The following is a 26,845-nucleotide window of genomic DNA, read 5'->3' as shown; positions in this document are numbered from 1 at the left end:
TAATCTGCCTCCTCCTGCCTACGACGATGTACTACATTCTATCGAATATGTTATCACTTCTCATAGCAAGCACAAACTACTCATTTTAGGGGATTTTAATACTCCAGGTATTAACTGGAATACCTTTACATATTCTCACAACAATCATTATGTAGTTAGTAAGTGCAACCGGCTTCTAGATTTCACAGCTTTTAACACCTTGCAGCAACACAATTTAATTGAAAACTGTTGTGGTAATGTTCTTGACATTTGTTTATCTAATTTTGAAAATGTTCGAGTCTCGACATCTGACATCTCACTTACTCGCTGTGACAAATTTCATCCTCCAATTCTAATAACGGCTTCGGTTTCTGTCCCACCTTCTGCTAATTCAAATCGTGCGGGGAATTCCCCCCGTTTCGCTTACGCACTTGGCGACTATGTTGGTCTCTTCGGTTTTTTTCTCTTCTGTCGACTGGTCCGTTTTAAACGAAATCAGCGATGTTGACGAACAAGTCAGCCGCTTCACTGAAATAGTTCTCAATGGTATGCGCCAGTACATACCTCTGCATACTCCTGCTCGCAGCAAGTTTCCGTTCTGGTTTTCCAAGGAACTTAGAGCAGCGCTGAAACTTAAGGAGCGGGCCCACCATAAAGCGAAATGCCCTGGGCTGGATACATGGGCAGAAGAATTTCGCCGCTTGCGTTCCCTTTGCAAACGCCTGTACAAGCGGGATCATGAGTCCTATCTTGAATATTTAGAGAATAGTGCCTCTAATCATCCTATTGAATTCTGGCGATACGTTCGCAAGCGTTCGAATAAATCTGATAGTCATATTCACTTAGTTGACTCTCATGGAAATGAAATTCGGAATGTCGCTGACGGCTTTGCTCAACACTTTTCCTCCGTGTACAAATCTCCACGTTGCGATTCTGTATGCCTTCCAGCTGGCGCACCTAATTCCGTTCTTCTTGACGAGAAGTTAGTGAGTGAGAGTCTTAAGTGTTTGAAACCATCTTTGTCCCCTGGACCTGATGGCATTCCAGCCGCCATAATAAAAGCCTTCAGTAGTACCTTCGTCCCTGTTTTAACCACGATATTTAATAACTGTTTGAAAAATTCTGCCTTCCCCCGCGTGTGGAAAACGACGCGTGTTTTCCCTGTGTTCAAATCAGGAAACAAATCTGATGTTTCGAACTACCGCCCCATTTCTCTTCTTTGTGCAACCTCTAAGCTTTTTGAACTAGCTTTGCACAAAGTACTTTCCTTCCACCTCAAACATTTAATCATACATAATCAGCATGGTTTCATAAAAGGTCGTTCTACTACAACTAACCTTGTGACTTTTATGACGTATACATCAGCTGAAGTCCTTCAGAGGAGTCAGGTAGACGCTGTGTACTGTGATTTGAGCAAGGCTTTCGACGTTGTTACTCACTCATTACTTCTTCAAAAGCTTCTGCTGTTTGAGATCGACGTTTCAATTGTAGCCCTCCTACGCAACTATCTTCTTGATCGGACCTGCTTTGTCAGTGTAAATGGACAGACCTCATTTGTTTACACTCCAACCAGCGGAGTTCCTCAGGGCTCGGTATTAGGCCCGCTTCTGTTCTCTGTTTTTATCATTGACGTTTCCTCCGTTGTCAAAAACTCCTCGTTTCTCCTTTATGCGGACGATATAAAAATGTTCAAGGCAATACATACTCTTCATGATTGCTTGTCATTGCAATCGGACATATCCGCCTTCTCTGATTGGTGCTTGAAGAATGGGCTCACTCTCAATTCATCTAAAACCAAGGTTGTCTCATTTACGCGTAAAACGCACAGTCTTCTCTACTCTTATTCTGTGAATGGTAGGCTGCTGCCGAGGGTTGATGAAATTAATGACCTCGGCGTACTTTTCGACCGCAGCCTCAGCTTCTCCTCTCATACAAAACGCATTGCTCTGCGGGCTATGCGTACACTTGGCTTCATCTGCAGGCTTTCGAGAGAGTTTCGAGCCCCACTTCCTTTCTTAAAGCTCTACCTCTCCATATGCTTGCCGCTTTTGGAATATGCGTCTGTTGTTTGGAACGGCACTTGCCAGTCGAACTGTGAAAAAATCGACAGAGTTCAGCTAAAGTTTTTACGCATATTTCAACATCGGTTTTCTTGCAAAACTTCCAGCTCTCGTCCCAGGCGGAGTAACTCACTGCAGCTTCCTTCTCTTAGCTGCCGTCGCGTGAGGGCAGATATAATTTTCTTGTATAAACTTCTTCATGGTCACATTCTATGCCCTCAGCTCCTAGCGCGTATCCTTTTGCGTGTACCGCGAAAGAGCATAAGGGAATTCAGACCATTCCAAGTTTCTGCGCTCCTGCACTACCTCTCCCCTCTGGACAGAATGCAAAAGTTGTTCAATTCTCTTTGTCCTCACCTTGATATATTCGAAAATTCTCTCCCTTCTTTTATATTGGATGTCCGTGACGTTCCACTTTGAGCACTCTTTTTCTCATACATAACTTCCCCTTTCATGCATTTTGACTTTACTACACTTGTGCATTTGCACTGGTATTATATTGTTCTTTTTTTCTCCTTAATTGTTCATCACGTCTACTTGTTTTCATTAATGTTATTTCTTTAATACTGTGTACTCACGCCTGATTGTCTGTAACGCGTTCACTAATTACATTTCTTATTGTGTATGATTGTATTTCTAGCTTGTATTTCAGAGGTTTCTTATTCGTTCATATTAGTATTGGCTTTATTCTTGTTTGTATTTTGCTATATGCTGTACTTGGCTGTTATCGGTCGTTCTTGTGTTCATTCTCTTTGTTTATTGTTTCATTAGTTATTTATATGTCTGTTGCCTGTTCTAGCTGTTTTCATTTACCGCTGTTCTCGCTGTTTTCTTGTTTTCACTTTTTTCCTTCATGCTTGCTGTCACGCCTAGTTTATATGTCTTTTTTTCTATCGCCTTGACTGCTGCATTAACTCCCGTGAGTCTCTTCCTTTGTGGAAGACAAATTTACATTTTGTGCGTGTGAATGGTGTACCAGCACCAAGACCTTTGGGTTGTTCCTGGGCACCGAAAAATAAAGATTGATTGATTGATTATTATTATTATTATTATTATTATTATTATTATTATTATTATTATTATTATTATTATTATTATTATTATTATTATTATTCCCGTCATAGTACAGAAATGAGGAAGGTGGTGAGAAAAAAAAAGAGAAGACGCTTGACTGGGTTCTCACCGCCTTTGAAGCTGTGGCATACAGCGAGAAACAGTTCCACTCTGTAGATAAGTCATCTGCACTCATGTAGCAAAAACTAAAAAATGAAAATACAACGAAGAATAACACATTATACAAGGCTTCATACACAAGCGGTGGTGGTGTTGCTCATGATAAAGGATGGTTGGAACAAACGCTTTCAATGATGGAACTACGAATGGTCGACAATGAAACACGAACGAAATCAATATTTGAATCAGTGATTCTATTTAAAAGTAGTTGGAGTCGATAATTAAGCATTTACCGCTTAATTAATGACCAGGCACTGTCCTTGTCAGCTGCTCAGTATTGTCGGCGTGTAACAACCAGATCGTTCTCGATATTCTGTGTTCCCAATCTATACATGGCCGAGTCCACAATTCTCAGTTTCTAATGAGGATTTTCACAGAAATTACACAGCGCCCAATGCTGTGATATTTGCTTTGGGCGGTGTGTTTTTTATTGCACAACAAAATACGACGTGCAGGAAAACGTAAATCTTGGACGGAGATCCGCAGTATTGCCTTTGATGGATTCGGTGTCGCTTTCATCCGGCCTCACAGTGCTGGGCGGTCGGCGAATTGACCAAAACCCACGTCAAATGGCCATGTCTATGCACGCGTATTGTACCCAAAATCGGTCCTGCATGGATAGCATGCCGCCTACACGCTTTCAATCTCCGCCGTCAGCGCCAGCGCTCCGCTACGCGCGCCTCTGAACACCTGAGCACTGCACTGACCGACGGGCGCTGCTATTGAGGCGTAGTTTTACAGCGACAGCTGTTAGTGGCTAAAACCGTGAGACGTCGGTTGCGACGATGTCAACACCACTCGCAGCCGCGAGAGGAGGCACGCACGTCAGATGGCCTGTGCGAGCCGGCCTAATGCGGATGGGATCAGTTAGGCCCGGATGAAATGCGAATACGCATATGCAGTACTTTTCCACTTTGCTGCGAGATATTCCTTTGCATCGGTTTATGAATACGTACTTCGACAGACCCTTTACCCAGAAACATGACACGGTCTAGTTTTACACTGCAGCTGAAAGTGGACAAGTAAAATAGTACTTTGTTTTGTTGACATACGCTATTCGCGTTTCGTTCCGGCCTGACTGTACTGTATCTCACAGCTGGGACGCAGGCTCCTGCCAGAGGGGGCCGTGCTCGAGCCTTCCCCGTGTTCCACAGGCGGTGTTGAGTAAGCGCGGTGCTTGGAGAGCACGTCGCCCTTGTCGCGACATGTTCTTGGCCGCCATAAAGACGGAGGTGACAATTGCGGAAGCCAGCTGCGGTTGGTGTTGGAGAGTGGCGATTCGTCGGTATACTCAAGTCGTACGGTGGGAAGGGAATGACGTCAGTGCTTTGGAATAAACGTGCTGCGTGGTTTTACCTTTTCCAGATACGATGGGAAAGCTGGCGATGACACATCCTGGGGCGGCACATAGTGCCTTGACGGACGCCTCCAGTTATCGCAGAATTTCGGGTTACATTGCTGTGATCGCGGTGTCAGTCGGGCCCGTTGGTTCGCTGTCGTGCGCGGGTAGAACAACTGCGTGTATGCGCTTGTGCATGTGTGGTGCGTGCGGTTCAGCCGACAACAGATGAGAAACACTGCAGAATGGCGCGCAGGGGTACGTGTGGGCGCCGATAGACCTGCGCCATGTAAGATGGCGAAGAGCCACAGATAGGCGACAGCTACCGGAAGGCCGGCGCATGCGTGTGTGTGTGTGTGTGTGTGTGCGCGCGGACTGAATGTGGCAATCGCAACGTGCCACGGAACCGTACGCGCTAGCCGAGGGGCCAGGAGCCTGGCGCCGGAGAGACGGCTAGCAGCTCAGGCGGAACACTGGCTCGTGCACAGCGCACTGCCCCGAGAAAGGGTGTTACCCGTTGTAGCCGTGGTCTGGAGATGGAAGCGGTGTACGCCCGCATCAACGGCCTGCGGGTTCCCGGAACCAACCAGGGCTCGTTACTTTCTGAAGGAAGGGAGTTTGAAAAAAAAAAAAAGAACGCAAGGGGACACTTTAAGCTCCGCCCTAACGGTATGATGCGTTAGAGTTATTGGGTTATAATGGCCATATATGCAGAATTGGCCATTCTCTACTTAACATTGTGCGATGTGCCACTGCCCTGCGATGACAGGTGCTGCCACCTGTGGGGCCTGTGAGGCCCAGCTTGCTCTTCCCGAGCCGGAGCGGCAGGTGGCTCCGGCCGCTCCGGCTGCGCTGCGCTGCTTTGAAAGGTCGCCATCGCCGACACCGGACAATTTTTTCCGACATGGGGGTACTGATGCTATAGCGTTAAGACAACAAAGAAGGTAGAGCCACCCAGAGCCAGTTGGCGAGGGCAGCTTGAGGAAGAGAGAAGGCTTTCGAAGCAAGGAGACGACGAGGGCAGATTGGACCCGGGCGCCCAGACGAGAGGCCGCACCCTGATGGCGGCGAAATTGTCGCTGCATTTGCACTATAGTACATAGAGTAAAAAAAAAAATATGTGCGCTTCGTAATGAGATCCATTGGTCCGATTTCATATGCAGGAAAGCGTTGAGAAGACTCTCGGCTTCGTTCTTACGGCGTGAGCCGTTACACGAAGCCCACGGTAACCGCCCTCCAAGTGGTTCCCTTGGCAACCGCTCACCGGTTACGTCCGCGACTACGAATACTACTATGAGAAAGTGCAAAACAGCTCTCGCTGTAAAAATATATTAATCAAAGATGGAGGGATCCCGGACAAGCAGAGCTTTGTTGGGCTGAAAGCCAATACAAAATAAATTAAAAGGAACACGAGACCCAGTTGTGTTCCCCGCCGAGCGAGAAGCCGATCGGCGACGTAGCCAGACCGCGGAACAGCGGGCGACGAAGACCTCGCAGAAGCGAGAGCAGCGCCGGTGACAACGCGTAGAGGAAGAACCTTCAACTTCCGTAACTGCCGTCTCGGACGAGGGCCAGGAGGGCCGCGCTGAAGTGGCTCACGCCGACCGTTTAACTAGACCATTGCCTAGTTTAGCCATTTTTTTCTTCTCTTCCTGCGTTGACACCAGATCAAACACGGCTCCAGATGAGGTCCTATTGCACATCTGCTCTGTTTTTACCTAACCTCGCCTAGTTTCACGCCTTTCTGATGAAAGTTCATAACAGAGTTTCAGAAACTTTTTACGAATCCTCGTTTAGTCTACTCCCCATTGCAGCGGTGGCTGAATTAGCATACGTCGCGACAGCACGCTGCTGTGAAATATGCGTTTCGCATGGAATGGAACAACGAATAGAAGGATCCCCGTCGTGATTCGGATTCATATCCAACAAATCATTGTGCATAGCCACCTTAGTTATAAATCTTCAAGCGACAAGATCTGCTTAATTGAGCCTCGTATTGGGACATTTACGCCATATCTGGAGCTCGTGTTATCTATAGGGTGAGGGGGACTTTCGTCCTCACTGCACGTCTGCACTACATGGCTGAAGAGAATATATAGTGGACTGAGCACTTTTGACGAAAAGTGTCCATGTCTTTCCACAACGAAACCTGTGTCTAGATTATATCGGAATCAAGAAATATTTATTGGTCAGCGGAAACCTGGACTTTAACCAGTGTCTCTCACCATAAATTAATCATGGCAATCTTTGGTACACATTAATGACTGCCCTCAAAGGTGCGGCAAATGTCAATGCCTTGCCTGAAACAATAATGGCACTTATGATAAGACAGCGATATCAAGTTTCACGAAGGCAGATATCTGGCATTGCTGCACTTGACCACACCTGTTCCTGACTTTGTTTTTGTGTTTTTCATTTCCCTCACTGATGCGGACCACCCAACAAGCCGGGCTTCTACGCGTGTGTGTGTGCGTTCTTTGAACTTTGATTGAAACAAATACCGGAAGGGGAAAAAAAAGCTAATATCGAGAGGCTGGCTCCAGTACACGGTTATACCGAGGACCGACGGCTGTCAAGACCGGCCGATGCGGGGCCGTCCCGTGCGCTACCCCGAAGGCCGCAAGTGTATATTCCGTTGTTTTTGTCGTGCAATGAATTTGCTTCCAACCAACTCAAAACTTCAGAAAGAAAAACTCCAAACATGAAGAAGAAAGCGATGAAGTTAGGTGCGTGTGTTTGCGTGCAGCACGCGCTCTTAGAAGGATAAGTGGCGTGAGGGACTAATTAAAATTTGTTCCCAGAGACAGGCATCACCATGAAGGCTCGTTAAATTGAATTTTTCATCGCCCTGCGTGAGTGATCGCCCGGTTCTCCTCAGCCCCCCTCTTTCCTTCCTTGATTATTTCTAGCGCCTTGGAACGGCTTCGTCCTTGCGAGTGCGGCGTGCCTCATGACATCGCTGCTACCGCGGCGTCGCCACGGCCACTTGCGCGGAGCAGGGCGCTGGCTTCTCCTTATTCCCTCGTCCCCTGATCCTTCCCGGCTCGCGAAACAGACAGTCTACTGGGATGCCATGCCGCTCCCTTCGTTCTCGGACGCTTGCACGCAGGAATCTATTGGGAGCAGCAGAGTACTAGTCGGTTGTTCTGATTCATACGCGCTTCTTTTACTTGTGCCGTCATTGAACCATACTTATATCCGTGAAATCGGTTTGTAGAATCGTTGTAAGGCTAATTTAGTTCGCCCATTCGTTTTCGGTCACATATCCTCAGACGGCGCAAAATGCATGCCGTGCGACACCTGAATATGGCATGCCCTGCTTTCATGGACGGACGGACGGACGGACGGACGAATCGATGGATGGATGGATGGATGGATGGATGGATGGATGGATGGATGGATGGATGGATGGATGGATGGACGGACGGACGGATGGATCGATGGATGGATGGACGGACGGACGGACGGACGGACGGACGGATGGACGGACGGATGGATGGATGGATGGATGGATGGATGGATGGATGGATGGATGGATGGATGGATGGATGGATGGATAGGTGGATGGATGGATGGCTGGATGGATGGATGGATGGATGGACGGACGGACGGACGGACGGACGGACGGACGGACGGATGGATGGATGGATGGATGGATGGATGGATGGATGGATGGATGGATGGATGGATGGATGGATGGACGGATGGATGGAAGGATGGATGGATGGATGGATGGATGGATGGATGGATGGACGGACGGACGGACGGACGGACGGACGGACGGACGGATGGATGGATGGATGGATGGATGGATGGATGGATGGATGGATGGACGGACGGACGGAAGGACGGACGGATGGACGGACGGACGGATGGATGGATGGATGGATGGATGGATGGATGGATGGATGGATGGATGGATGGGTGGATGGATGGATGGATGGATGGACGGACGGACGGACGGACGGACGGACGAATGGATGGATGGGTGGATGGATGGATGGATGGATTGATGGATGGATAGGTGGATGTATGGATGGATGGATGGATAGGTGAATGGATGGACGGACAGACGGATGGATGGACGGACGGATGGACGGATGGACGGATGGACGGATGGACGGATGGATGGGTGGATGGATGGATGGAAATTACTTTCCGCCTAAAGATAACATGGTGAAATTACATAATATATGTGTGGTGTGCGCTAAACCGACTTCGTTGTAAAGCTGAAGGCAAAACAAAATCAAAATCCCTGGTGACTCCCTGACAAGGCAATTAATAAACGTATGCACTGTCAATAAGAGGCGTTTGGAGACTTCAAGACATCTCACCAGTGGTCTTCTGCTTGCCACTTCAGCACCTCTAACAGTACATCAGAGTCATTGCGCCAGGAACTACACCGTGCAACCGTCCATTCATGAAAGGCCACATTTGTTGCGTTGCAGCGCTCTATTACTTTATTTTCAATGAATTCTGGATAAAGGCCTCGTTAACTGCAGGATAAGTTACTGATTCAACTGCTATAAAAATTAAGCCAGGTTAAATGGAAAACGTGTTCAGTAAAAAAAACCGGTAACCGTGCTCTCCGGTCTTACAAACTGTCACATTTATGGCGACACGTACGCACCTTCCCTCCTTTATTATTTTTCTTATACTGGCTGCAACATGCACTCTACGTGGGCACTTAGTTAACAGCCCGCACATAATCCCTAGCCTCAGGCAGAGGCTTTGCGAAAGCCCTTCTTGATCTGGGCGTTCAACAGCCGCGTCGAACGGAGACAAGAGGTCTCGCGCCGTCGTCTCTCCCCCTCAGTGCGCAGGAACATAATGCAAGAACAGCGTTAACAGCGAGATTAGCGGCGCACGTGCTCTCTGACGCGTGCCCGTTTAATCCCCAGCGCGTGCCTCCCGCCACTCATGCTCGTATCGCGAGCCCAGAGGGATGCGAACACGTGTCGCTACTCGGCGCGAGCCGGTATACGCATTCTCCGCCGCGGGCCACGTAATCCCGGAGTGCCCGTCGGTGGTCTCCGGGTGTCCGCGTATGACTGAGAGCGCAGCGCTTCCCACACGACTCAATATGCGCCCGTGGAGTCCAGAGTCCGGAGTCCAGAATCCGGACTACTGCGTCGGTAGACAGCGGGGTGCCGCTCTCTGGTCCCACATCTGCGCGGCGGGACCATGCGGCGAATTCTTCTAGCCACTCTCATTTTGGCTGGCTCTTTGTTTCGCTCAGACCAGATGCGTCAACCGTTGCGCTGCAAAGATTTAAAAATCGCTAACTGTGTGGTTTAGCGCCCTGAAGCGACGCATGGACAATGAGGGACTCAGTAGTGGAGGGCTCCGGATCAATTTAGACCCCATGGAATTCTTCAGTGAGCACTGACGTCTCCCAGCACACTGGCGTTTTTGTATTCCACCTGCATCGAAATACGTTTGCTGCGGCTGGACGCGAACGCCTCTGAGCCACCGCGGTGGGTCGTTAGGGGTTGGCTAAGGACAACATAGAGAGAGCAAGAAAAGGGAAATGAAGCGCGCGTGAAAGCAGTCTGTGCACCGGCTTGCTGCCTCGCACTTATCCCGGTAATTATGGTCATGTGTAAGACCACTACGCGTAACTCCAACGTTTATGGTGGACAGACGTGCTTCTTTCTTCATTATAAGAGAAGGGTTAATTGACACAGGTGTAGCACAGGATAGATCCGTTCCAGCTGTTTTCTTTCATTTTTACCTTCTTTTGTGTTTAATAACCTCTAACGATTATCCAGTTTTCACGCATTTGGAGTTTTAGTAGATTTATAAAGTTGATCGCAGGGTAAAAGGATGTAGTTAAATGTGCTTTTTTATTGGTTTTTCAAATACGAATCGAATACGAAGTTAGCTTCGAATGTCGAGTCGAATATGGACGAGCGATATTGTTCGCTGAAAGCACGGTTTTCTCCAGTGCGGTCACACGTTGTAACATTCATAATTTTTAAAGCATGTTTCGAAGTAGCATCGCCTGAGATCGCGCTTACACTCAAGCAGGCTCTGGAAGCGAGCAGGTCTGGACATATTAAGCGCCATGCGTTCGTGAAGAAGTGCTGCTGCTTATTATATTCCTGTACCGAAGGTTTATGAAAATCACAGGTGCGCGTCACACTGACATTACTATATCTTACCATGTTTTCATGAGCTAGCTGCGAGCCCGACTTCTTATCACTCTTCTCCCACTTATGAGAAAAGAAAACGCGAACGCCATAAAATAAATCAAACTGGGGAGTCCCGTGGTCTCGGAAGGCGCGAGGGCAAAAAAAAAAAGAAAGAAGAAAAGCGAGAACGTACGGGGAATGAATGAGTAGAATGCACCGTTTCTCCGCGAAAGCGTAGCTGACGTGGTAAATAATGATTGATTCATCCAGCCAGCTTTCGCTCGATGGGCCGCCCATACTCGTTCTTTATCCCGGACGGGCCCAAGCGGCGCGCGGGTAACGCACGTCTGCGAAACTTTTTCGATCAAATGGCGGCCACCCCCGTGGCGGGCGTCCGCCTAGCTGCCTCCGCGAGTCACGACTCGTGACCGATTCCCCGCCGCGCTCGGGGCGCCGACCCATGCGGTGGCGCGCATTTGTGTGAAACAATCACGACAGGTAGGCGCAGCCCCGGCGGGGAGAGAGAGGGAAGCACCTCTCTCCCCCTCTTTCACCCTCAGTTCCATTTCGCGGGCGGATGATCGCTCTTGTCCGCCCCGGCGCATATTTTGCGCGGCCTGCGCCCAGCATTCGCGCAGGCCCCGGGACGCGGCACCTGGGCTGTCGGCCGCTGTCTCCTGTACGCTGGATGGGAATGCATGAGACTGGCATACGTCTCTCTTAAGGGCGACCTGTCCGCCCGCAAGGGGGCGATAGTGGTAGAGAACTGGAACCTCCTCTCGCGATAGCCGTGCAGCGGCGTGAAAGTACTCCCAATGCCAGTACCACAGACATGATGAATGGGACGGACTGAAAGATAACAGTAAAAAGCAACCTTGAACACAGTGGAGCTCTCGTTTGGAGGAATGAGACATTTCTGTGGCGTTGTGAAACCTGCGCGACGTTTACCATGTACTTGATTCGCCCTTAAACGATCCAAAGAAAAGGGATAGCGTACATGGGGCATTGGACAAGCGCCAGGACAAGTGCGGACGACTCGCTATATAGGCGCTATTGCAAGATCTGTGCGCCTGCTATGGTTGAGCGCACGCGTGTTCTATCAGATGAGCAGCAGAAAAAAAATGGAAGCGATGCGAAAGGCTCAAGCGAGGTATTGGTCTCTCTCTCTCTCTCTCTCTCTCTCTCTCTCTCTCTCTCTCTCTCTCTCTCTCTCTCTCTCTCTCTCTCTCTCTCTCTCTCTCTCTCTCTCTCTTTGTGGTAATAGGTTTCCCTAGAAAACTGACAAATTACCCAATCCACGCATTTTGAACCTAAACTTCAAATACCTTCAGTATGAGCTATATCGCGCTAGAAGTGTTTGTTTATGGTTTATGGGGGCTTAGCGTCCCAAGGCAACTCAGGCAGGCTATGAGAGACGCCGTAGTGAATGGCTCTGGAAATTTCGAAGACCGGGGGTTCTTTAACGTGCACTGGCATTGCACAGTACATAGGCCTCTAGAATTTCCCCTCCACTGAAATTCGACCGCCGCGGCAGGGATGGAGCCCGTGTCTTTCGGGTCAGCAGCCGAGTGCCATAACCACTGAGCCACCGCGGCGGCTCGCGCTAGATGTGCGGATCACTAATTCACTGGGGCCGCAGGCATTATTACAGCGGACCAAGTGCACTGATCGTGGTTTCCGTATGCATAATCGAATATTTCATTCGTACTCCTAAGTCGTCTTTAGCCCGTAATAATTGGAGACTGTTTCACATATCCCAACTACTGCGACCCGCCGCGGTGGCTCAGTGACTTCGCGTTCGGCTGCTGATTGTATGGTCTCTGCTCTGCTGGAGAGACACGCCGAGACGCCGGAGGCACCCTCATAGGCGCTGAAAAGATCAGATGTTGTGTCGTGGTCATTAGAAGATGACTGCTGTTATAAACTACAAAAACAGGGCATTTCTTAATAATGTCGAATGCATGACAAAGGACACGAAACCGCAAAAAGTCAAGAATAAGACGAAAGTAAATCGCCAGTGCGGCGCAGACCTTCTCCTTGTGCTCATAGCCCGCGTCCTATTGTGGAATTATCTCAAAAAGTAATTGTGCTCCAAAAGACTCCTTCACCAATTTGTATCGAAAGTGAACGCTTTCGCGTGAATTTATCCCTATATCGCATTAAATTTGCCGCACAGACTCATTAATTTGGACCGGAGCCTTATGTGATCGGCTTAATCGTGCCGTTATTGTTCGCGTAGTTGTGTTGTGCGACGTTTAGCTCTGTACATTATCTCAGTGCGTTAGTGGGTGTTTTAGTTCTAACGTACTTCATTCGGTTGCTTCTCAAAGATCCCTTCAACTGGCAGATTGGCATCCCGGGCATTAAATGAATAATTAACTGTTTGCTGATTGCCTTGCATTATTTAAGTTGACACAATGGAAGAAAAAACTCACGATTAGGCGACACTCTTACTGAGAGCAAATAACTTTTTTGATAAATTTGCAGCCTTTTGTTATTTCTAACACCCATGCATTTCACCAAGGCAACCGGTATATGAACAGTTCGGTGCAGGCTATAGTTCTTTCTTAAGACGTCTCTCTCCTGGAAAGACAAGTTTTCAAGCAAAAGCACGGCACAGCGATTGGACCTTTCGCGCCGATGACCCACGATAATATCGCATGAGATGCTTACAGCGCGACCGGTTACACACAGCGGACAAAGTGCATGAGATAATGAGCACAGCCAGCGTTCTTCGTCGCCCTTCACTATGTATCTCCAGTCGAGCCCTACGCTTCGTAATGAAATTCGACATTTAAGCAGTGTTCCCCGTTCTACCGCGCAGTTTAATCATGAACGAGAAGCACCAACTAGGCCGCCAGAAAGCCCTTCTTAAACAAAATACGTTGGGCAGCTTTACACCTGCACCGAAAGTTTTCCTACGTTGCATGCACGACTGCTGCTTCTGCGCCCCTGCGAACAACGTCGTGGCAAGATTCTTGAATGCCTCAACGTGGTGGAACCCAGCATTCAATTGAACGTTGAGCTGGAGCAGCGTGCCCAGGAAAACCCGGATTGGCGTTCACAGCTTCGTCCGCGGCGAGAACGGGAACTTGAGGACCGTGACGGCGATGGCATGCATAGAGAGGAGCAGCAGTGTGACACTTGGTGGCCGAGGCGCCGGGGTCGAGGCTTGAGCTGTTATGAATTCTGAAGGCCGTGGCCCACGCAGCGGTAGCGGCGAAGTTCCTTCCGCTGCGGGACGCGCGAATAGTGCCGCTACCTCTTCCCTGAGCGGTGCGCTTCCTTTTTTCGACGCCGACAGCAGAATGGCAGTCTCGCGACGAGTAGCAGTTAGCGCTGTGCACTCAGCAGCAAAACTTAGATGGACCGCTATGGGCAGCCTTAGGGCGCCGCCATATCTGTCGCTCTCAAGACATGTGCGTGACCGCTAGTGACCAGTAGGTGTCACAAGCAAAATAAAACAAGCTTCTCGTGTTAAACCGCAATGATTCACTGACCTTCTGGAATTCAGAAGGCACGGTGTCTTCGGATGCAAGGGTATAATACTACGTTGGTGGGTCCTATTACGCCCCAAAACGCAGCATACATATGAAAGGTGCTCACCAGATGCGACTGAATTTAAGAGGCCACCTGGTCCTGCCTCCTTTGCTTTCGACACGACTTGTTCACGCGGATGATAATGTCGTCCGTGTGCGCGGATGATCGTACGGCGGCTGTCAACCGCTAATTAGCTTGCTGCGCACAACGTGAGCGAGTGGCGCGAGAAAAAGGACCGTTTGTTGAGAATGGCAATGAGTATTTTAGAAGACAATACATTAGCAAGTGACAAATGCACTGACGCCATACAAGAAGCGGTTGGAGAGAGAGATAAAGAGGTAAAGTGAAGGTAGGGATGTTAGCCACGTTCCGGTTGGCTACCCTGCACTGGGGAAGAGGGATGAGGGGAGTGAAAAGGGAGCGAGAGAAGGGGTGAGGAGGAGTCAAAATTTGCCTGGCATTAAATAAAGCATGCTGCTGGCCGAGTTGGCTCTGCGTAGCTAAAAAAAATAGTTCAGCAGAGACAGAACAAAGAGTCTTTGACGACGTTCACAAGCGCCTGTGTATGTGACCATTGGTATCTTTGCCTGGCGTGTGTTCTGCTAAAAAATTTGAAGAACTGATTAAAGACACATAAAGTTATCACTGCTTTTCTGGGCGAATTTTCTGTGCGTAGACAGATACAACAATTTGGTTTTATAACAAGAGGAAACGTTGCCCAGAGAGGCGAGGCGAAAAACATACAAGGGGTCTGCTCTTAATTACACAGGTGCGTAGGATGTAATATTGGGAACAATATGCGGTAACCGTTTTATATAAACGTCTTTCGTCCGCCGAAAAGCCACGCAGCGTTCGCTTTTCAAGCCATCAAAATAAAAATAGAAAATGCATTCTTCCTTGGCTTCCTCTCTCGGTCGCCCTTTCCCTTGCGGCCACTGTCATCACGCATTTAGGTCCTTCTCTCAAGCGACGCAAGCCGCCCACCTTCTTCGGGCCCTCGGCTGTTTTTCACTGCAGGGGCAGCCCCGGAGAAGAAGAGAATCAATGCATCGGCCTCGGAGCCACGAAGTTCAAACCCCGCGGGCGGCAAGGCAGCAGCAAAAGGGCCGGGCGATCGTGCGCCCGCTCAGCCGGCGTAGGGAATCGCTTTCTTACTCCGTCGGCGCACTCTCGCGGAGACGAAGCAGCAGCGCGCTGGAAAATGGGGCCACTGCCGAAAACCAGATCATTTGTCAGCGCTTAATACTGGGCCCCCTTCTCTGGGCCGGGCCATGCAGCGGCTCGGGCGGGCGATCAATCACGCGATGCTTTCTTTCGCCGTTGCATATCTCTCTTCGCCCATGCGGCTGCAGTGTGTCTCGCTTTTGCCAGACTGAGCGGGCGCGCGCGCGCGCGCTCCATCCTCAGGCGCGCATATGGATAGATGTATCCGTAGCGGCGCGCCTCCATCTATTTACATTCATCTTTTCGACTGTCAGTTCATCTATCTTTGAGTGCGCGCGGCGGCACGCTGTAAACTGCAGGATTGATCTCGTTCCTCGTGGGGAAACGAGAGTGGGGTTTCTATTTCTCGGGTGCCAGCGATATAGTATACACAAACACACACGCAGCAGGCGGCCAGGCACTGCCGCCCCTTTTCCCTGCGCATACGGGCGCTATAAAGGTGGCGTGGCGTTCGCTTTGGGGTTCATCTCTTTCCCGACCCGTACTTTTCCTCTTTTTTTCTCTCCCCTCTTTCAATCTCGCCCTCTTTGTACGCGATGCATCCTCTTGGGAACGAAGGTGCCGTCGAGTCGAGCCCTTCTCCGCGCCGGTTGCTTGCAGTGGGAATTGCGCACGCAACTTTCAAATTGCGTCGATTCCCGAGAGAAGTGGACAGGTTGAATAGTTAGATTGATGGTTGCGCGTTTCTTGACGAAGAGAAAGATGAATGCGAGCGAGGTGAAAACTCGGTCTTGCCGTAGCGAGTAAAAATATAAGAGAAAGATAAATGCAGCTGCGGTCAAAATAAGCATATAAAAACCACAACGGCCGAACGAACGTTCCAACATACGTTGTCGATCTTGCGTTCCCTTCGTTTGCGAATGCAGTATTCGGCTAAATACGACAGCTATGCTATTCACTCTCAGCGGACTAGGTAACAGATGGCACCACCCTAAGCTGATGTGATGCGCACATGCGTCGAGGCAAGCTGGTCAGCACTCGGGCTGTGCCGTAATCATATATACGAGTGCGCTTCTCATGTGTGAGGCACCGGAGCTTCCCACGAGTGCTGAACAGTCCACACATGAGCCGCTTCTGTTCATATGTTCACATGTAACTCCTAAGCACACTCGTGAACCTTGTGATGAAGATATTGAGGAGGCAACCAGCGATCAACCAAAGAAGAATTTTCTCGCAGAGGTGTCTGCAGACGCACACACGATCTCACATGCATACACGATTCACGTGGCGTCCATGAAGACTGTCAAGTTTTGTCCTAACGTTCTCGCTGACGTCGTCTTCGACTGCGCCGCGCACAGACTTCAAACGCCCACACACCGAAGCGCCGTCACGACACGAGGGCCCAATCTCGCCGTCTTCTCGTTTCAGAGAGTTGTCAGAAACGCTGTCGTCGTAATAGGAGGGATACCCGCCTTATGGATGCTCGCGGGTAGGAACGCACGCGCCTGTCGACCTGTCCCGAGGCGGGATCGCGCGAGAGCGTCGGGCGAAGCCTTTTCACGAGTGACGCGGCAACTGCACGTGAACTTCTTTGGCCCTGCTTGCACAGCCAGCGCAGCCTCTCAGGAAAAGAAAGAAAGATGAGGGAACGTGATGAATACACGGCAGCAGCCCAGCGCACGCTGTACCTCGAGACCGACATTTCAGCGGACCTTCAAGGCTGAGCGGGCGCCCGCCCTCCGTTCCATCATGGCGAGAAAACCCACTGGTCCTGACGCCTCTGCGCCGCGCTGCTTGGGCGATGGAGCGGACCACTTCCCTTTCGTTTTCTTTTGCCCCGCAGCAACAGCTCCTCTCTCTCCCTCTGCCTGCGTTTTCTCTTTGGGGTTTTTGAATCCGTCGCTTAGTTGTCGTACGCTCCGAGCAGCAGCGGGCACAAAGGAAGCGCGCGCGAAGCTTTCCATCGTCCTGCTCGCATATATTCATCGTGATTACAGGCTGCCGGCTGCAGAAGCCGTGGCTTGGACAGCGTGACGTGGAGGGGCGAGGGGGGCAGTAACGGGAGAGCACGCCTCTGGAGGAGGCTCCTCCAGCCCGAGAAGAAGGCCGGTGAAAGAAAGGAAGTTGGCAGCAGCCACGGAGATGGAGCAGAAGATGGCGGCAGCAGAAGGTGACTGGGAACCACTCGATCTCCATCGATCAAAGTGACTCGGCGTTTCTGCTAGGTCCGGCTCGCTTTACAGCCGCCCGCCACAATGCTCGCGCCGCCGCCGCCGTCGGGTGCGCGCGCTGCCCGGGGCCGCCGTCGGGAGATGGCCGCGCCGCCTAATTGGTATACGGGGCCACTTCATCACGCCGCCGCGACCGCTGTGTGCGTGCGTTTGCGAGCGCACCGCGCTTGTCACTGCTGACTGAGCGAGCGGATAGGCATCGGTACTGAATAATTTATGGCGCTGTCCCGCGGTCATTGTTTCTGGTCTGCAAACACGCGGTCCTGTCTTCCCATCGACGCACGCGCGCCGCTTGCTTGGAGCAGGTGCCCTCGCGATCGCCGATTGCGGTTTTCGCCGAGCCGCGCTCACCACGGCCACTGATGGGGCCTGTCGTTCGCGGCGGCTCTGCAGAAAGCTGGGAGGGCCGCCGGACGACGTTTCCCCGTTGCGGCCGCCTCTGCTCGCCATCCATTACCCGCACTGTTCGCGGTAACGAAGCCCCTGCGCTTTTCAGAGAGGAGGCGAAAAGCGGTGGGTTGTAGCTACCCCCTTTTTTCCTCTTGGCTGCTGTATAGGTGGGAAACTTTCTCACGGAGACAAAGTGCTTGAGTCTAAAGGTTCCATGCTGTTGCTTTCTCTGCGTGGTTGCTGCTCCTACGTGTGAATGTCTTCATGTGCCCATAGTGCGTTACCCAGAAAAAAAAAGAAAGAAAAAGGGCGAGAATTACACGTGTCCCTCGAACGCTGGTGTGTCTGCAAGGTTCTGCGAAGAGGTCATTTTGGAAAGCTTCGAAGAGCCGCTGCATTCTGCGGCTGTCCTTGTAGCATTGAGGCAGTTCTCTGCGCTGCGGCCTGCAAATGAATGGTTTCGTGGATGGCCCTCCGTGTAGTATTTTGCTGGCGAAGTGGTAAAGACTGCCCTTGCCGCAGCATTGCTGTCATGAAAGCCTTCTTGCAGCTGCTTCTTGACACTGTTGACTAATGGGCTGCTGATCGTTCGCTGCGAACACTTAAATGAGTGAAGCTCCCGCTGTCTGCGAAGCCACAATACTACCGCACTAGAAGATTATTCATTTCCACTGCCTGAGTCAATACGCTTCAACAGACAAGGAGAGACCTTGGCCTTGAGGGCCTTCCCGTTACGGAGAAAAATAGGGCCTAAATCATAAATCATAAACCAGGAAGCCCTTTTTAAATAATAGGGCTGATTACTTGGTGATAAATTATATGCGGACATGTTTAAGTATTTTTGTACGCTTAGCTGCCAACGATAGAAGCCTGACTTTCGTAAGCCTGAATGCGCCGTTCGTGTAATTTGAAAGATATTCTTTCGAGTTATATCTTTATTTATGAGTTGTTAAGGGGTGGCGTGAAAATCTAGGGCCCAATGCTCTACAGGCACAAAAAAAAAAGATGCAAAAAGCTAACCGTTTATTCATGTTTATAATGCCAAGCAAGGATGACCCGCGTTGAGTCAGCAGGAATCCGTTGACCAAGAACGTAATGCCATCCTCCCGAAGGCAGCCGCAGTACGCGCCTCACTTAGGCCCCTAGTCGTAGCGCTATCTTTTGTTTCCATGCAGCTGAAAACTAAATCGGTGCCAAGCAGCGAACAGCTAAGCTGCCCCAGCAAACGGTAGGGCATCGGCCTGAAGTCTCACTCTCCTCGGGCGTGAGCGCGTTAATCATGGCGTGCAGGCCGGTCTGTGGCGTGTACACACACACACACTCGGCTCCTTTGTCGGCCGGCCCAGCCGGCACCTCTAGACCATTTGCAGCCCCACGCACGACCAATTACGTATGTACCGGCGGCGGGACTTAACACGTCCTGTCCGCGGACGTAAAAACGCGCGGACGGTATCGTCTCGTCGCGATCTCGCACGCCGCCGGCGTCTCCGCTTCCTCCGTTGCGTGCACTGGCCAGCGCTCGTTGGGATCATTAACGGTTTATTATTAATAAAACAGCGAGCCGGCGGGGGAGAGATCTCGCGCCGTGTAATTTAACCTGTCCGTCCCTGACAAGGGGGCGGACTGCCGCGCCTCGTGCGCGCTGGGGTCCGAGTGCTGGGCACCGTCATTTCGGCCGGCGTGATTTATGGCACAGGTGTCGCGGCCATCTGCCTTTTCTCTTCGCTGCTGCCTGGATTTCACTTTTCTTTTTCTTTCCTCCTCCCCCTCTACCCTTATGGTTCCATCCGTCTCTTTTGTTCTTCCCGCCGCGCCGACGGGGCAATCATAGAGAGCGCGGGTTATTACGCCGTGTTCTTTATTGCCGCGGCCTGCTCTCCGCCCGAAGTGCTTCTAAGAAACGCGCTGACTGTCTCATTTGTCTGTTCGCTTTAAGGGAAACGCCTTCGGCTGCCATTACATGCGGTCGCGGACTGATAGATGGCTGACACTTACGCTCTGAATTTCGGCTTTACTCTCGCGTCTCACGGGCGAGGCCCTGACGCACCGGCTTTGAGTATACTTCGAGAACGCGCTGTTGCTCTTCCGTCTTTCTCAGAATGAGAAGCGGTAAACAGACAGGAGGTAACGGTAATAGCATTGCACCCTTTGCGTCGGTAATGAACCGACACATTACGTCTCACTTGAGAGCCTTCCAACCGCTCTCGTGCTACAGAACGGGAAATGGGAATAATCCGCCTGACGTCAGCAACGGGATCAACGAGAAAACCGCAAGGAAAAAAAAAGCCGTAGAGCAAGTTGTGGGAGCTGATAAACAGGCACTGTTCTTCCCGAGCAAGAGAATTTAGAAATCGCTTGGCCTGAGGTCTCTCAAGTCTGTAAAGATACGTAGTATTTGGAAGAAAGTTAAGCAGTTGTTAATCACATTTCGAAATCTCTAATCACAAAAGAAGTTCTGTATAGTAAAATGGCTTTTGGGTGTTCACACTTCCTGCGCATTAGCAAGCGTGGTTGGGGTCTGACACGGCGCGGGAAGCAGCGCGCTGGGGGAATTATGATCGTGGCTTTGCTTCGAAGGCTGCTCGTGCGGCTATAAATGCATGCCAGGCAGCTGAGCGCAGGCCTTATCCGACCTTTCCTTTGTTTATAGGCGCCTTAAGAGCGGCAGTCTGCGCTTCTCACGGGTCCACGTAAGGTGAATAACTATTCCTCAGCGGGCAAGCCATTAAGCGGAGCCTAATTTCCACGTAACGTTCGCACGTGAGCCACGGCGCGAACAGCTTGGCTGCCGACCTGGCGCACAGCTCCAATTTGGCCAAAACAAAGGCCTCGTGACCCGCAGCCAACAGCGCTAGTTCGTCGGCCGCAAAAGCTGCGCTTCAGCTCATCGCACGCTTTTCAGCTCGGCGAAGATTTACCGCCCGTTGGTGCGCGTGTGAAAGCTGCCTGGCCGCATGAGGAAGGACGCTGCCTACTGAGCGCGGCGGAGCCCCTTTTGAGTCGGGCTCCGTGCAAATGAGGCACTGAACGAGGTGGTACAGAGAATTTTCAAGCTTCCTGCTGCGTCCAAAAGGTGGTCCAGCCGCTTTCTCAGGCTCCCAGAGTAGGTCCATAACACGTGTAGGCGGTGTTTAAAAAAAACATTCGCTTTTTATTTTATCTCTGCGTGACAATCTAGTTGGCTGGCGGCCACTTGAGCGCTGACAGCGTCGGTTAAGTGGTACAGCGGTCTGAAAAATTGCCTGCCTTCGCTTTCATCTTTATTCTTTTTCTTTTTTTCTTTTTTGTTTTTGCCTGACGTTGCGTTCTTTCGATTTCTTTAAAAACAAGTGTGGATTCAAACTGCCTTTAGAGTTTCTGTTCGTTGTATAGTACGTTGGAGCCCAATAACTGGCGATGAAGGGTCGTCAGCTGCGGGCCGAAGGGGCCGAATCTCACTCGCTCTCTTCAACAGAACAAGCCTCTAGAGTTTAGGTGTACGCGACCTGGGGGACATAAGCTCGTTTTAGTGATCAGCTCGAGTTGGTCAGATTACTACAACCTCTGGAACTCTGGTGAAGTATGTCTGCTATATTGGTGATTTGTTTTCAATGATATCGGTACGCTGCTGTTCTCGCAACTTGAGAGCGCCTGACAAATGCACTGCAACCCATTCTCTTCCTCTCGACAATTTATTTGTCAAGTACCGATTTGCGACTAATGTATACGGCCCAGATGTATACTCCTTCACCTCACTATACCACTACTTTACTACCCGTCTTAAAGTCAAACTTGGGGACGAACTTTTCCAAAACGCTCCGAAAATTTCTGCCCACCTGGTACCCAGCAAAAAAATAAAATGAAAAAAATCTGCCCATGTCATAGCCCCGAGCGGGATTCAAACCAGCGCCGTCAACACCTATCCCAAGGCCACCATGTTTTCATCTTGCCCAATGTGACAGGCCATCGGGCATTCAGACCGAAGGCCCTCAAATCGCTTCATGCGCTTCCAAGCGAATTAACGGACCAGTGACACGGAGCAGAGTTTGATCTCTGACACCGCATTGTTATCACATATCGCAACTGCTGTGAAAATACGGCACCGTGTGAGCGCTTTCCTTTCCTTCATAGACCTGCCGGCAGATGGAGACAGCGTGCCGTATCTTGCTGCATTTGTTTTTTTTTAATTCTGTACCGGTAGACTGGACCCAGCATAGCGGGCATTAGTTTTGGCTAAATGTGATGAGCACTTGTGCGTATTAATGTGCGTGACAAGTGTCGTACTCTTTGGCTAGTTAACAGCACTGAAACCGCGTCGAGAGCACTCTGCGCAGAATATGAAAATGAACAAATGAAAGAAGAAACTTACTGCCGAAAACTAAGTACAGCCGATCCTACTTACAATAGCTCCAGATATAACGAATGTTTGCTTAATACGAACGAGCGCTTTGCTAGCTACCGTCAAAGTATGCATTAGAGCAATGGTAATTCATCTCAGATACTACGAACAACTGTGGCCACACCAATCGGTTATAGCGAACGAGGAGACGCTGTTAACTCTGAAGTTTCATTTCATTTCATTTCATTCATTAATACCCTCAGGGCCGTTTGGCATTACAGAGGGGAGTGATAAAAATGATAACACATTAAACAAAAGCAAGCAACGCAACAAAAAATAAAATATACAAGTTGATTAGGCTCTTAATTATACAATGTTCGCTATTACATTTTTAAAACGATGATGGTCTTCAATGGCGGCGATAAGTCCGGGAAGGCGGTTCCAATCCTGTGATGTGCGGGGAATAAAACTGTGGGAACAGGCATTAGTACGGCAAGAAATAATACCAACTTTGTGAGAGTGGTCAACGCGGGCGGAATGAACGCAACAAAAAATAAAATATACAAGTTGATTAGGCTCTTAATTATACAATGTTAGCTATTGCATTTTTAAAACGATGATGGTCTTCAATGGCGGCGATAAGTCCGGGAAGGCGGTTCCAATCCTGTGATGTGCGGGGAATAAAACTGTGGGAACAGGCATTAGTACGGCAAGAAATAATACCAACTTTGTGAGAGTGGTCAACGCGGGCAGAATGATAGGACGGATTAGAGATTAGTTCATTGCGCAGGTGGGTGTTATGGAAGTATATTTTGTGAAAAAGGCAAAGGCGAGGATTATAGCGGCGAGAGGTAAGTGACGGTAGACTTAAGGTTTGTTTCATAGTAGAGATAGTGGCAGTCTGATTGTAGTTACGAAGAATGAATCGAGTAGAATTATTCTGAACAAATTCGAGTGAGTTAGCTTAGAACCGCTCGGGTCCCATACAGGGGAGGCATACTCTAGTTTAGGGCGGACTAATGTTTTGTAAAGGAGCAATTTTAGTGATACTGGGGCAGAAGAAAAATTACGTCGCAGATATCCGAGCATACGATTGGCTTTAGATATTATATGGTCAGTATGAAGGGACCATGTTAGGTCTGACGTAATGTGTACGCAAAGGCAGCGGTAAGATGTTACTGACTCAAGGATAGTGTTATTAAGAAGGTAAGCAGCTGGGCTTGACTCTCTACGGGATACGCGCGAGACTTCACATTTATTGATATTAAGTGACATGAGCCAGTGACTGCACCCATCGCAAACTTGAAAGACTCGCGCTCAGCGCGGAGACCGAATAGCGTCTCTCAGCCCCCGCGACACCTCCCGAGCAAGAAAAAAAGCGGCTTTGAAACTGTAGACAATTTCCAGCGAAGCGCGCGCGCGCGCCGGCTGGGCGAAGCATTGAAAATGGAAGCAGAAGTGCGGTCGCCACGAGACAGTGGTGTAGCGTCGAAAACGAAGCTACTGTGCATGGTCGCGGATCAAGGGGCAGCGATCTGAAACGCCTGAATGCCTTGCTGTCCGCGACAGTCGTATGGTAAGCGCCGCCTGCCCCAGTCAGCTTCACCTTTTGTGCAGCTTCCACGCACAGGCAGAGCCCCATAGCAGACAACGCAGCCGATAGATTCTTGGCGCACTAGAGATGCATTACTCTCTTCGCTGCATGGGCCCAGGAGCGACAGATGACTCTGTCGTAGGCGCACACCTCTAGTTACGCAGTTTTGAAGGAATAAACGCCACTTTTGGCGGACCTCGTATTTTTAGCTGTAATTCGGAGAGTGCACTCTCTACGAACATCGGATACAACGAGCGCAATCAGCATGACCGTCAGGTTCGCTATAAGTGGGCTCGAATGCGCGTGATTAGGGTTTTAATAAAAGTGTCAGGCTGAATGAGCCTTAAAATATGGTCGTACGATCAGTCAGCCTGATGCGACGATTCTGCGTGAGCAGTGGTGATTTTGCCTTAATGCTTTTACAGTTAAAGGTTTCCCACATTAAGTTCTCGCTTTCGGTGCTTTTCCAATTTTGCCGCAACCGAGTGCCTGAACTCGCGTAAATTCATATTTCCTTCCCTTGGCTTACCTGAACATGCCCTAGTAATGCACTCGCTTTTCATTGGCTGGCTCGCCTGGGATGGCTCCACCTGCCCCAGCCAACCCATCGACGTTTCCACTTTTGGATGTTGACTAATTCAGAGAGGACGCAAGCGCCGTTCAAATCCGCAGTGTTTTCTTTCAGATCACCTCCCGTCGGTGAGTACATATATTATACACAGCAACTCCCCTCAGTGCTCACGACGGACGCATCGATAGCCATCAGGCTGCTGAAAAAGCGGGGAGGCACGTTAGCGAGCACGATACTCCGGGGAAGGCCCTCGCGGGAAAGGCAATCTCTCCGCCATCAGCCCGCGCGCCGCACACTTCATTTGCGGAGGAAGTTGCTATCTGGGAGCAGACGTTTGCGGTGTGCGCGCGGGGAGGGCCAGGTGTGCGGGCCGAATATCTCACCGGGGCGTCCCCTGAGGTGCCCGCTCTTTGGACGGCGCGTCGCTTTTCTTGCGCGATTCTCCTCTGCTGGGGAAATTAATGGCCCCTTTTCCGCGCTCGCCCGCAGCTGAAGGAACCGTGTGAGCCACGCACGCCAGTGCGCCCAACGCGTCCTCCGTCTATGAGTGCGTCGAGAAACACGGCGTCCAACGCGCAATGAAGGTGGCATGCGGCGTTGCCCGCCCATCGGAGAGGGAGGGTTCGTATTGGCGGTGATGCGCCCAGCTTCCTCCACTCCATGTAGCAGCTACGCAAGGAACGCGCCCGATGCAAAACATAACGCGCTAAATAAGGGCCCACTACGTGGATTCGCGCTTGCTTGGGGAAGTGCGGCCATACGGTCACTGAAACGCATGTCAAGTCGGAAAACACGCTTTGATGCATGATCGTACGTACGACGCGTAGGTAATTATAAAGTTCTTACCCGTGGAAGTGTCCACAAAGTGAACGTGTAAACTTAGGACTGCGCCACTGTTGTGACTCCCAAATGCGGAGGTGACGGCTGCGTGACGTCAGCTGATCTGCTCTTCCTGCTGCGTCATCGCGGCTGAAACTGCACCGGAGTGCAAAAGTGAGTATAGCAAAACTTGCTTCCTACAAGCACTTTCAATGTGTCTTAAAGCGTTGGAAGGCACAAACAGGCGTCTGTGTTCAATTTAAAGGCGTGATGACGCTACGAATCGGTTTCAGACACAACTTCTTTAATAAGTAAACAGCAAGCCCCCTGGGAAGTGCAGTCCGACAAAAACAAAAACAAAATTCTGTTAAACATCTAAATTTCTGCACCAGAACTAAGTACGCAAAAATGTGGAAGGTTAAAAATAACCGGAATAGTCCTTAGGAGTCAGGTTTACTGTTTTCGAAAAGGGTACCGCACTAACTAATGGACTAAATGCGCAAAACGATTTACAGAACGCGAGGAAAAGTGTTTAGATGACGAAACGAAAAACAGAGATCCGCGTCTTTCATATCCAGCTGAGGCGTTTTGTTAAAATCTTCACACAGAACACAACAGTCACTTGCGAAAAAGAAAAGCCGGGACGGCGAAATGCCCTCTCCCCACGCCAAGAGGCACGTGCGAAAGGTAAAGCTCCCTGATACGCAGGGTGGCTCATCGCGTCTTGTATAAGGCGACATGAGTGCGGCGACTCGCGGAGCCACTAAAGAAGCCGGCGAGCTCCGCTCAAATAGCGGCGCACATGCGTCGCTAGCCTAACTCCCCGGCGGTCAGCCACGCAAGAGCGGCCACGGGGAGCGATGGCGGCGTTTCCAGCAGAGCAAGCAGCAAAACGTGGGCGTTTCGACGCAGCTATGAGAGTTGACACGCTCCGCAATGATGCAAACCTTTCTGTACCAGGACGTGTCGTTTCATTTCCCGAGGAAGCAGGGTGGGATAGTGGCGCAAGTAACGAGAGAAAAACCTTCCTTTCTTCGTTTTTTTTTTTTCTTGCCTAGCGGCGAAGCAAACGATGCTGAAGCAACACGAGCATCGTGTTGTGGAGAAAACGCAGACGACCGGCGCCGGGCAGAAGGGGAAATGCGCTGTCTTTTTTAACCGCGCGGGACGTTCCGCGGAGGCGTCGACGGCGTCGCAGAAAAAAAAAATAAAGCTGCCCAGGGAGGGAAGGAGGAGACAGAGGCATAAATGTAGCGAATAAATCTGCATCTCTCGAGGATTGCCTCAAACGGGCCGGAACGAAGCGGCGGCCGCGGAGCAGCCCCCATAAACAACCGTTTCCTCGGCCGCGTCCGGCGACCGCCGCCGCTCGTTGCGGAGAACCACTGGCACACCGCTCGGCGTGTTGTTTCGGGGTCGGAAGGTGCAAGAAAGAAGGCAAGGTAAGCGGGGGAGGCGCAAGAAGCAAACAAG

The sequence above is a fragment of the Amblyomma americanum genome, chromosome 1 (genome assembly GCF_052857255.1).
Source record: "Amblyomma americanum isolate KBUSLIRL-KWMA chromosome 1, ASM5285725v1, whole genome shotgun sequence".
Taxonomy (NCBI): Eukaryota; Metazoa; Arthropoda; class Arachnida; order Ixodida; family Ixodidae; genus Amblyomma; species Amblyomma americanum.
The sequence above is the reverse complement of the archived record's forward strand: the minus strand, read 5'-3'. Positions refer to the sequence as shown.